We start from the raw sequence: 12,262 nt of genomic DNA, 5'->3' as shown, positions 1-12,262 counted from the left end.
AGGAGTCAGCCCCGTGGTAACAACTTCAGTCCCTCCTGCAGTGCACCTTCTGCCCTGGGCTGCCATGCACAAAGAGCTCTCCCATGGAGAACTTCCCACAGGTTAATCTGGATGCGCATCCAGGATCACACAAAACCGTGCTGGCCTCATGATTGCAAAACTACAGCAGTAGAGCCTACCCAACCTGAAGGTTTTGCTCAACCTAAAACCCCTGCTTAGTTACTAACCAGAGCTGACTCAACTATCTTCCAGCTAACGTTTTTTAATGAGACCAGCTGTACCAGTTGGTAGAACTGATTGTGCAGAGGAAAAGGAAAAAAAAAGGTACTTTGATTGTGCTTTCTTCTGCTGGGTAGTGTCTAGCCACCAGGCAGGCCGGCCCCACAAAGAAACACCTCCACTGCCAGCTAATGCTGACTGCAGAAACCAACCTTCCCTTTGAGATGAACTTGCTCTTCTTAATAATTTTCTGTACGCTGAATGGGTAGGCATCAAACCCACACATCTGTTCTGCAAGGCAAGGACAGTGTCATGGGATTTCAACATGTTACAAGCCTAAAGGATGCCCCATGGGCTCACTTTCATGGAAATTCTTCAGTATTTACTCCTGACTGTTTCTAAACCCACCTGTACAACATGATGTGTGAAAAGAAGATATGGCACGGCCCATTCTCCACCAGAGCCCTCAGGAGGAGTGTTACAACAGCAACACATGGCACAGAGAGTGCGGGGCATCCTGACTCACTGACCAGTCATGGTCAGATACAAATGTGCAGTGGGAGAATATAATCACATCAAATCAGAATTTGACTTTATTGCTATATCCAGGTGACCTTCAAAAAAATTTCAATTACAGCAAGGTTCAAGGAGAAGCATAGACAGCTAGACCTGCCACTGCTGGTGTTTAAATCCCAGCAAAGACATTTCACTGAGACATCACCGCGTGCATCTTCATCCTAAATGTCCTTGAGGTTGGAAGGTTTCTCATACCACCATGGTTCTTATTGGAAGACTGAGCCAGAATCAGGCTCCTCTGACAGTACAAAGCTCCTACTCTCCAACCTCTATTTATTCATGATCAATTAACTCATTTGTTCTTGCGCCAAACCTCTGCTGTACCTTAAACAGATCTTCCCCTCCCTGGCAGCTAGTGCCCTGGTCCCTTGATTAATAGACAACAATTCTCCTGAGACTCACAGCTTGGTTTCCCAAAGCATGGAGTAACCCGTGCTTCAACCACTGAAGCAAACCAAAATGGCTGAAAATGTTGTCCTCTAGTGCTACTGCAAAAATCTTTTTGCTGTCAAGCCTTTACAATCTAGGACTGGAATCCCCTCCTCATTTGCTGTTAAGAGGAACTTATTAACCATAAATCAATTTTTACACTGATTATTAAACTGATTTTCCTAAATAGTCTAAAAATCATCTTAACACATTTAATATGTGCACACTGTTTTGGGTTTGTGTGGCAGGGTTTTGGTAGCAGGTGCAAATTTTCCTGTGAGAAGCTGCTAGAGGTCTTCCCCGGCTCCAAGTCAGACCCGCCTCTGGCCAAGGCAGAGCCCATCAGCAATGGTGGTAGCGCCTCTGGGAGAACAGATTTAAGAAGGGAAACCTGCAGCGGGGGAGGAGATTGGAATGTGAGAGGAACCCCTCTGCAGACACCGAGGTCAGTGCAGAAGAAGGGGGAGGAGGGGATGCCCCTGCAGCCCCTGGTGAGATGGCAGGCTGTCCCCCCCCAGCCCACGGAGGGGAGCGGGGAAGCAGATGCCCACCTGCAGCCCGGGGAGGACCCCACGCCGGAGCAGGGGGATGCCCCCGGAGATGGCTGTGACTCCATGGGAAAGCCCACGCTGGAGCAGCCTGTGCCTGAAGGACTGTAGCCCACGAAAAGGACCCACACTGGAGCAAGTCCGTGAAGGACTGCAGCCCGTGGGAAGGACCCATGCTGGAGAAGTTGGTGGAGAACTGTCTCCCGTGGGAGGGACCCCACGCTGGAGCAGGGGAAGAGTGAGGAGTCCTCCCCCTGAGGAGGAAGGAGCGGCAGAGACAACGTGTGATGAACTGACCCCAACCCCCATTCTCTGTCCCCCTGTGCTGCTGTGGGGAGAAGGTAGAGAAAATCAGGAGAAGAGTTGAGCAGGGAAGGAGGGAGGGGTGAGGGGAAGGTGTTTTAAGGTTTGGTTTTACTTCCCATTTTCCTGTTTTAATTTGATTGGTAGTAAATTAAATTGATTTTGTTTTTTCCCCCAAGTTGAGTCTGTCTTTTGCCCGTGACCATAAGTGGTGAGGGATCCCTCCCCATCCTTGTCTCGACCCACAAGCTTTTCTTTATATTTTCTCCTCCCCATTCCACCTGGCGGGAGGAGTGAGTGAGCAGCTTCGTGGTGCTTTGTTGCCAGCTGGGCTTAAACCAGGACACACACGAAAAGCTGGTTGACTTTAACAGTCAACAAGAAATATTAAAATCCATAGCCTTTAAGTGGGGGTTTTTTTCAGTGTTTTAAAATCTGGAAGCCTGATCTCTGTAGCTCTTAATAAAATTCTGTAGTTTACTTTGGTAGCTTATCTCTTTACAGGCAAAAAGGAGGTAGTATTCTTTTCCAGTGACCGAAAAGCTTGCCTATTTTGCTGTGCAGGTACTACACAACATGGTGTTTTTATGTGAAGATCTTTTATGCACGGAAAGCAGAAAATGAAGATTTTTCTCCCCTTTCAATGTTATCATGCAGACTACAATTTGCCTTACTTCCATTTAGCTCAACATCCTGGATACTTTTATCAATATCTGAACAGTGGAAAGAGTCTTTGCAGAAGATCCAGCTCCTGGCTCTGGATAGAAAGGTAATGCCTATTTGTCAAAACATGAAACAGATGCTGAAATATTTGTGTTACGGTGAAACATCTGCTGCAAAGATTTTTCTCCAGAAAAATTATTCTAATGCATTTTTTTTTAATGTGTGTGCATGTGTGCATGCAAAGTTTGAGAGAGAACACCAATAAGGCTTAATGTGCTGCTTCCCGCACAATGTGTACTCCCCACCCAATGGATGGCGCGCTGCTAAGCATCCATCCTCTTGAAGTGACTAACCTGAAACCAGCTACTTCACATCACTTTGGATCTGGGGTCTGATGCAAAAGATCCAGAAAGATTTCCAAGGACTTTGGGTCAGGTCCTTAGCATGTGTCTGAACAAAGCTGGTAGACTGTCTTCATTGGCATTACAGCTGAGATGAATTTAGTCCATAGCTTTTCCCAGAGGGTCACTCCCCTCACCTGTCTCAGTGCATTAATCAAGTGTTCCCCACATTATATTTCTGAGTGCAGCACTTCATTATAGCTGAGTGCTGCAGGCTGAAGCCAAGGAGATGAGGTGCTAATGAAATGTTTGCATTTTGGACAGGAGCTGAGGTAGGTGTTTAAACGAAACAAAACAGCTGTTAAAGCAACAGTGTCTCTTGAGAAAGAGATGCCAACTGGGAAAAGTTGGGCAGGGGAGCGGGAACTGTGGGAGGGCAGGCGCATGGGACAAGGATTGGCCTGTGTCTTTGCACTTAAGCCGAGACATCATGGTTTAGGTGGCTTTGGCACCTACTCCAATGACTTTGTGGTCTGATGAAGCTCCAGCATAGAAGCAGCAGTGCCAAGCTCCCAGGAAAGCCTCTTGGTGACCAGCGGAAGGAGGGTTAGCCCTGATGGAGGACCTTTGAAATGAAGAAGGCATGAGATAGGTGTGCTTGAGAGCTGATAGCATGATAGGTTTTACTTGAGATCCTTGGTGATCCTGATAAAGGTGGGGACTTTGAGAGGGAGCTAGGAAAGTTCTGACCTAGTTTCATCCCACCTCACTTTCAAGAATTTAACATGCAGCCAAGTTGGGAGCCCAGAGTCTCTCTATTTTCTCTTTCCACTGAAAGGAGAAGGAACTACAGCAAGTATTATTTAGGTGCCCAAAGTCACATGAGATTAATCCTGTCCCTGAAGAACCCAACACCTATTAAAAGGATGCTGCATGTCTACCTCACTGAAGACCCTGTCCTTGCTTCCCAAGCCAAAGGACTTCCTCTGCCATGGTTTTCTTCTCTTCCCCTGTCTGATCCCTCTTCTAAATGCAGCTCAACTGAGTGAACAATTTCCAAAGCACCCTTGTGAGACTCATGCAAAATAAAAATGTAGGGCTTGGAGCCCAAACATACCTCAACATCAGCCACAGCATGGCACCAAACCAATGCCATGGTTGCTGGGGCTTAATGAATAGACAGTACAAGCCCAGGGAGAAGGACAAAAGTAACTCACCTGACATCAAGGGAAAGCTTTCACAAGGCATAGCTTGCTTCTTTGTAGTCTAAGATCAAACGAGGGAAGAACGGCATGGCAGAAGGGAGCCAAGAAGGAAGACTTTCCAACTGCTTTTCTATCCTGAGATATGTAGATGTAGCCGTATGCTGCCTGTGATGTCAGGGTACCTCTACATGCAAAGCCAAACCCCCTAAATACAAGCCCGTAAAGAACAACCATCCTGGGGCAGAGAATATTCGACTCAGTGGACCTTTTATGTCTCCAGCAGTGGCTACAATTCAACATCGAGAGAAGAGCAAGAACATGCCAAGCATAGAAGACAAATCCCATGATGGTGATCCCTTTCATTATGCGGTTACATAGCACTACAGAATGTACATTCAATGTAAATAAATGTTACTAAATTGCAGAGGGAGTTTTTTTTCCCAAATAAGGGCATATGCTCACAGTTTCTTTATTTTGTCCTGAGGTTACAAAACAGAAACAAAACGTAAACCTTCCTTCTCAGACACTTACAAATTGGTATTAAAAGATGTGTTGTCAAAAGGCAACTAATTAGGAGTCTTACAGTAATTATACATTACTAAAAGGCCAATCGTACATATTCCATTGATTTCCTTTGTGACAGCTGCTTCATTCAGTAAAACTGAATTTTGCTTGCTCATTTATTTTTATCTTCTCCCCCTCTAGAAATGTCTGGTGAGAATATCTGGCTATGTGACACAGAGTTTAAACCTAGGAGGGGAGTATATATCCAGTGATACCACATCCATTTATTTATCTCTCACCGTACTAGCATCCAAGGCACTGCTCTTTGACAAAAGCAGATTCTGTAATGTAAAATCTGTCTCTAATTGGAACACTGCTAAGAGATGTTAGATGTACTCATCTCACTGCCAAATCTGGGACCAGACTGCATTGTGCTATGGTGCTTAAGCACAGCAACCCTAACCTTAAAAAACCAGTATTTTTCCTAGAATTAGGACCTCTCTAAACCTTTATTGTTCATTTTGGCCACTCGCCAAGCAGCTGATGGAAGAACAAAAACCCGAACAAACTTATGACTGGAGAAAATACTCCTTCATGGCAAGTGAATACCCGCAGGCCCTACAGGGAATTTTGGTTGAATCCTTCTGCTGAGTAATTTTCAAATATGCAGTTTGTCCTTCCTTACAAAGGAGCACCTCCTTAAGAGGAGACTGAACACACTGTGTACATTATTTTTCATGGAACCTACATCAAGGTCTTACCTCCTATAGCAGCTTTGGGAGAATGAGGACAGTGGTACAGGGCATTAAAGCACCACTTTTGCAATGACATCTCTAATTAAAATATTTGCATTTTATAACTTTTAAAGCCCTGTCTCATACTGCTAACACTTGTCTTCCTTGATCTCACAGGAATATTTCACACAATTCACTTTCAAAAATTAGGATAGAAGGAGCTACAGCAACAAGGCAGTGCTTTGCATCAGTAGACTAAAATCACGGCTGGTGCATGAAACAAGCAGTGCTTGTACAGCTATCCCTGTACCAAGGGTGTTTACTGGCACAGCCTTATCAAAAAGGGTTTGCTCACCCTTTCTGAGAACAGCAGCACTAAGACTGTAGAGTGCAATCGCACAGACACAGCCTCAGGCTCTGCTTATGGTCTGAGCTTCTGGTCCTGCCTGAGGTTTCCAGGTACTGCTCCAAAACAAGTGCATCATCATCTTTATTCGAAGCATGCAAAAACATTACCAGCCCACTTTTTAATAGCAGCTTGAGGTTTTACAGCAAATCAGCAGAGAAAAAAAGCACAAAAACCCTTTCAAGTCCACAGTGCACACTGAAAATGAAAACCTGTTAGAGAACAGGTGCACTGAAATGTGGATATGGTTCAATGATCACAATGTTATGCTCTTTTTGCCTTTTTTCTACTGGAAAGTGGTGGTACTTTACAAAAGCTTACCTGCTTCCTTGCTCAAGAACAGCTGGTTTTGCTCTATGTTCATATGAAACACCCAGTGCTAAAACAAAACCTTTTCTTAAGCTATCAGTATTTGCAAGCCTCCAAACTAATTGAGTTAAAGGCACAATCAATGTCATTGATGGCAAGTTGTGCTGGAAGTTGTGCGATTCTTGCCTCTGGCCAGAAAAAGCACCAGTACAAGAGAAATCCCATTAACTCTGAATGTAACTGGTGCAGCCAGAATGGGCCCTTTGGAGAAGAGGACCAGCATGAAAGCATGGATCTGGGCATGCAAGGAGCTGCTTCTGGCAAGGTTATTGCATTGAAAAGGACCAGCTCAGGAAATGATGTGTCTTTTTAGAGTGGCAAATGAACAGCACCCTGATACCACTACACAGGGGTCACCAATCAAACTGGAACAGTCATCCACTTCGTGGGACTTCAGGTCAAAAATAGATGCACATGTAATTTCTTTAGCTTCCTAAACATAGAAAATGTCATTTTGGCTAAATGATGGCACTAAATCCTACTTCTTAGCTGAGAAGTGCCTTCACATCTGTCTGACAAGGCTCTTTACCCTTGCATGGTTTTTTGCCTTGTCATTTATTCTTTTAATTCCAAATTAAAATTTGTCTCTGGTCAAAGCATAAGTAAACACACTGGAGACAATTTCTTACAGGGAAGCCCAGCCGCTGTCTAAGGCTTTTTACAAAGCGATAAGGTCATCACAAACCAATTATAATATTCAATGAAATGGACAAACATATTTAGACTGAAACTAGCTGAACGACAATGAGTGTTTAAAAATAAATAAATAAATAAATAAATAAATCATTAGAATATCTACTGCTAATCTCCACTTCTGCCTTCAAAACTAAGCCAGAAGCACTAGCCTACATCTAGTACCAGAGCAGTGATTGGCAACTGATGGTATCAATTTTGGTGAACTGAGCCAAAATCTACTACTTATGGTAAAGGCAAGAGATCTTCCCCAGACCTTGCAGAGGAATTTCTAAAATTGGTCTACAGATTGAGAGCAAAGGCTCTCAAGAGCGAGCATGCAACCTTCTCTTTTCAACTCTACAGCAACTGCTTATCCTGTGGCTACAGGAACTGTACTGACTCAGAAATGGCCTGAATTTCAGCAGCGCTGAGAACTCACTGCAGTGAGAAGAAAGGCACTGACCTTTATTAAAATTAGGCCATCTACAAAATGCTTAACTATGGAATTAATGGTCTTGCACTAGGCATGCAAGGTTTGCAGTCTTGGCCTTGAACTACCAATAATCTCCTAATGGAAGCACACAAAAAAAAAGGAGATCTGAGAAACAGAACAAGGTTACAAATTACAGGTTATGGTTTTGGTTTGCTTAGTATACGAGGAAGAATATTTTAAGGTCAGAAGGCATCTGTAGGACTGAAATAAAAGGAATTGATTGGGAAGAAGGAAATAACACATGATCTATTTCATCTAATGAGATCTTCCCTGCAGAATAAGCTGAGAACTGCATTTATGAATCATCTGTATTTGCTGCCTTACTGTTCGGGATTTGAGACTATACAAGCAACCACTGGAGTAGTTACACTGGGGAACTGAGCAAAGCTGTAGCAAGACAAGAAAATGGCTTGCAAACAAGAAATGCCTCTTTGACAGAATATCCATAGCCTTCAAGGGAACTCATAGGGAGTCCGTGAGACTCATCCTTTCCTCCAACAGTCCAATTCAAAGGGACATTTCCCACTGACCTCTACGGCAATTTATACTGAGACTTTTTAGCAGTGCCACCAGATTCCAGGACTGACTCAGCCTAAAGCAAAGAGTAAGCATATAGCAACCCAGAAAATGCTAGATTTTTTTCTCAGTTTTGCTATGTTACATGTGGGCACAGAACCATAGGCGTAGCTCAGTTGTAGCTAGAGGAATAAGTGGTCACCTTCCTTTTTAATATTTATGCGAAGAATTTCAGAGTCCAGTGACAAACCCAAGGCTGCTGCTTTGATCCTCCTCTCCCCTAAGAACGGGCTCACCATGGCAGGGACACGCAGGGTGGGGATTTCTAGTTTCGCTCTTGCTGACACAAATCAAGTGCAGGTTTCTCAAGCTGTGAAGTATATTAAGTTCACAGAGTTTTAACAAAGGGCTACCAAACTGCAGAACCCTGCTGTGAGTCACACTTCTTTCAGATGTCCTTTTAATTATACTAAATGAAAGTTTGGGGCACTTTGATGCTGACGGGCAAACATCTCGATCTCTTGAAAAAGCTGCTAAAAGTACTCCCTGTAGCTATAGTTAATATACGACATTGTATGCACACTGCTAGCCAATTTATTCCAGCCACTTTAACAACGATACCTCGCCTGACAGGCCGCGCAGAATAGCATCAGGAGTCGAGCAATGCGCAAATCATTAGAGGACTCTGAAAGTTGTTTGACACGCACTGCAGAGTTCTTTGTCATACAGCCAATTAAGTGACCAAACAAGGAACTTGAAAAACCTCATTAATTTGCCCCTTTCTATATAAATGGAGGTTAGAGTCTTTCTTGACACAGGCACAACAAGAACACAAGTAAACGCAGCATAATTCAATTTATGCTCCCTCTCAGAGCTACAAGTTTCTTTCGTTTAGTCTTCACGGAAGGTGGGACCAGCCATGCAAGCAAGAGAGAAGTGGGACAAACCGAATTAATCCACTTTAAATAGTACTGGCTAAGTCCCAGATGCACCTTCTATCTGCTGGGAGCTACTAGGTTAGCAAAGAAAAAAAAGTATCTTCTACTCAGCTCTAAACTTAATGCCTTGAATCCTCTGAGGAATGCCTTTCATTTTTTGCTTAGTACAGCAATTCAAACAGCCCATGTTACAAGTGTGAAGTGTTCAGAAAACTTCCAGGAGAACCAGAAGGACAACTCTGACTGCAACCACCCACCACTGTCTGCTACCCGGAACCTGCCAGCAGCTCAGCACCGGCTTCTTCTGTGGCTCCAATGACACCTGCATCCAGAAACTCTTGTGATCTTCACGGAGTGGGTGGCACCTCTATAACTTTCACCATTTGCTGTACAAACAAGCCCAGAATTATAAAACAGGGCAAGCTGATTTGCAAGACAGCCTGGAGGATGGCAGGGACCAGAGCAGCAAACACCATTAGACCAGGAAAATGCTGCAAAAGAAACGCTCTGCTGCGTCCTTCCACCCTTCCCACAAAGCTGCCACTCAGGCTATCTATTGTATTGACCAGCCTCTGGCTTTGAAGCCATCGAAACTGGCTTTAAAAAATAAAAAAAAAAAAAAACAAACCAAAAGAATGGGAACCCTGTGAAGTTTTTGTCTTCCAAGATCTGCATCCCAAATGCAGCATGCAATTTCACATGGGAAGAGGCCACTGGCTGGCACCACAGGGAAAGTCATTGGCCTCATGATGCCCCAGAACTCCAGCCCACAAATCCAAGTGAAGCAAGGAGTTGAGCTCAGATTCTGCAGTCAGGTTCATGTATGTGATAAAAAGACTCTACACGTCCGGACATGGCATGAACCTTTATTAAAGCTTGTGTTTCCAGCTACTAAATCTTACAGCAGAATTCTCTAATTTTTTTCCCCATGTTTAAGTTTTCCATGTTAATATGGCCTCACTTATTGCAGTATCTGAGTACCCAGCCTTTTTTTTTTCTTTACTACCCCACCTCCATTCCCAGAGGCCAGGAGAATTGTACCCATGGCATTTTAAGTTGGGAGCTAAGAAATAGTAAGCACATGCCACTTGCTGAAGGGCATGGAAGAATTCTGTGACACCAAACCCTGTTTCACAGCCCCCAAAAGACAAACGTTTCATGTTTTCTACAAGTCTAGTGCTGCAGTTTAAGGAGAAACGCCTTTGGAAAATGAACAAATACCAATTCTGAAAAAATTACAGAAAATTCATACTGGCTTACATCACACACCAGTCACCAAACGAAGCTATGCTAATCAAATGCATCACCCATTGTGACTCATTCTCCCACATGATGACTTTTCCATCCCTTTCCTAAAATAGAGTGCAAGAACAGTGCGCTGCAGAAAGATGGGCATGAGAGATGTAGATCTCTGCTCTCAAAAAAGCCATGCATCGGGTCCGAGCTCTCCTTAGCCTTGGAAAGGAGCACCTTTCCGAGGCCACTCACTCCGTCCATCCTGAATATCCACCTTGGTCAGCTCAACAGAAGATGATTCTTAGTATCACGAACTAAAGCCCATGTGGCAGTTTCTTAAATATCACCGTGATTGAAAAATCTCCCAGCAATTGTCCGGTCATTATATTAATATGTATTTATCACAGCACCTGTTGGGTTGGTTCTTGTTGGGTTTTTGAGACAAGAAAGATCATTTACCACACTTGCAACTAAAGGAGAAGTATTTGTAACTTCTATCTCCAGTAAATAAAATCTTGGAGCTTTTAACTCAACAAATATTGTGACACTGTACAAATTAAATCAATATTTGTTTTAATTACAAAGCTACCCAGAGAGATGAGATGATAATCTGATACAGCATTCCCAGTCTCACATTTGAATAACTTGCAAAATTTCCAGATCCATTTTACCTATTTATTTATATTCATTTATTTGGGGCTCAAGAGGATGTTACACCCCAATCGCTACAGGGACTCTGCCATGACTACTTAAATTTGTCAGCCCAAAGAAAACAGTAAGACTGATTTTAGCAATTATTATCTTCTCAAGTCACCCTCCTCCTCCCCCAAATCCACCTTTTCTCAATTGCACTTTTGATATTCACAATTGCTGGACTCTCTCACATAAACTTTGTAACACACTTTCCCTTGACTAGGGAGCACAGGAATGAAGGTACACTTCCAGCCCTGTGAGCCGAATTCAGCCATGGATGCCTTTCACAATAATGGGATCAGCAGAAGGAGATCATGTCAGCAACGTCAAAAACTCTATTTCTCTGCCATCAGTGGCATATTTCCCAGTGACTTCCCATCTCCCATTGACTTCACAAAGTCCAGGATTTCAGCTTTTAAGATTTGTTGAAAAATCTCTGCTAAATTGCCTTAGCCAACCCAGACATTTCACTGCTTGGTAAAGGATAAGTGGCCTGTAACAGGAATATTTGCAGTCACATTTAATTGCTATTATAGACAAACTCTCCCTCACAAGATTTTTTTATGACTTCAGCTACATGATTTTCCAAATGGAAACATACTGTATGAAAATATGTCCAGATACATTACCTCCATATAATACAAAGCAGAGCTGGAAAGGTTCAATTAGGTCATCTAATTCATTCTTCAAGCCCTCCATTACAGGACTGTCCTCTTCAATATATTTACCAGCTTTGTCCATATTTATACTAAACAGCTCAGGCAATGAGCTTTCATCAGTTTTTGTCTACTAAAGAGGTAGGCACATGATTAATGTTTTAACACACAAGTAGCCTTTCCAAGTGAAAGGGAAGAAGTCCTTGAAATTAATGGTAAGCTGAAGTTTGTGCAGAATATTCAGGCTTTATTCTATCAATGCCAAGCTTTCTGTAGAGTATATTCACTACTGATTGAAAGAAGACAAAAAGACCAGGAGCATACATCAACTCTGTAGAGTATGCCCATGCAACTAGTGGAAAGGACAACTATGGGTCAGGTAGCACCCAAGGTCCCCAACAGGATTGTGTGGTCCATGGTCAAACCAGTCCCATCATGTTTCCAGTGGTACCACTAGACAAGACAGCACCTTGGGAGTGAGTGTTGCACTGTAAACTTTCCTTCAAATGCTAGTTACTTTCTCTGGGAACTTAGGAGAAGTCACTCCAGACAAGGGTTGTGTAACTCTGTAACTCATCTTTATCCATTAATGTATATGGAAGGGAAAAGGAGACTTTCATGGCCATATCCAAAGGGAAGACAGACAGCCTACCAGCACAGAGGGGTACTGTTTTATTTTTAACGTCCTAGAAATCTCAACCATCTAATCCCACACACTAAATGAAATATACGCTCACAAAATAAAGTCAATACCAACT

The 12,262-nt window shown here is 43.2% G+C and overlaps 1 protein-coding gene across 22 annotated transcripts in view; it reads right to left on the bottom strand.

Annotated features, from left to right (window-relative positions):
• Positions 1-12,262, bottom strand: part of ADGRL3 (adhesion G protein-coupled receptor L3) — a 530,989-nt gene that overhangs the window by 83,052 nt on the left and 435,675 nt on the right. The window lies entirely within an intron of this gene.

The sequence above is a fragment of the Harpia harpyja genome, chromosome 2 (assembly GCF_026419915.1).
Source record: "Harpia harpyja isolate bHarHar1 chromosome 2, bHarHar1 primary haplotype, whole genome shotgun sequence".
Taxonomy (NCBI): domain Eukaryota; kingdom Metazoa; phylum Chordata; class Aves; order Accipitriformes; family Accipitridae; genus Harpia; species Harpia harpyja.
The sequence above is the reverse complement of the archived record's forward strand: the minus strand, read 5'-3'. Positions and strand labels throughout refer to the sequence as shown.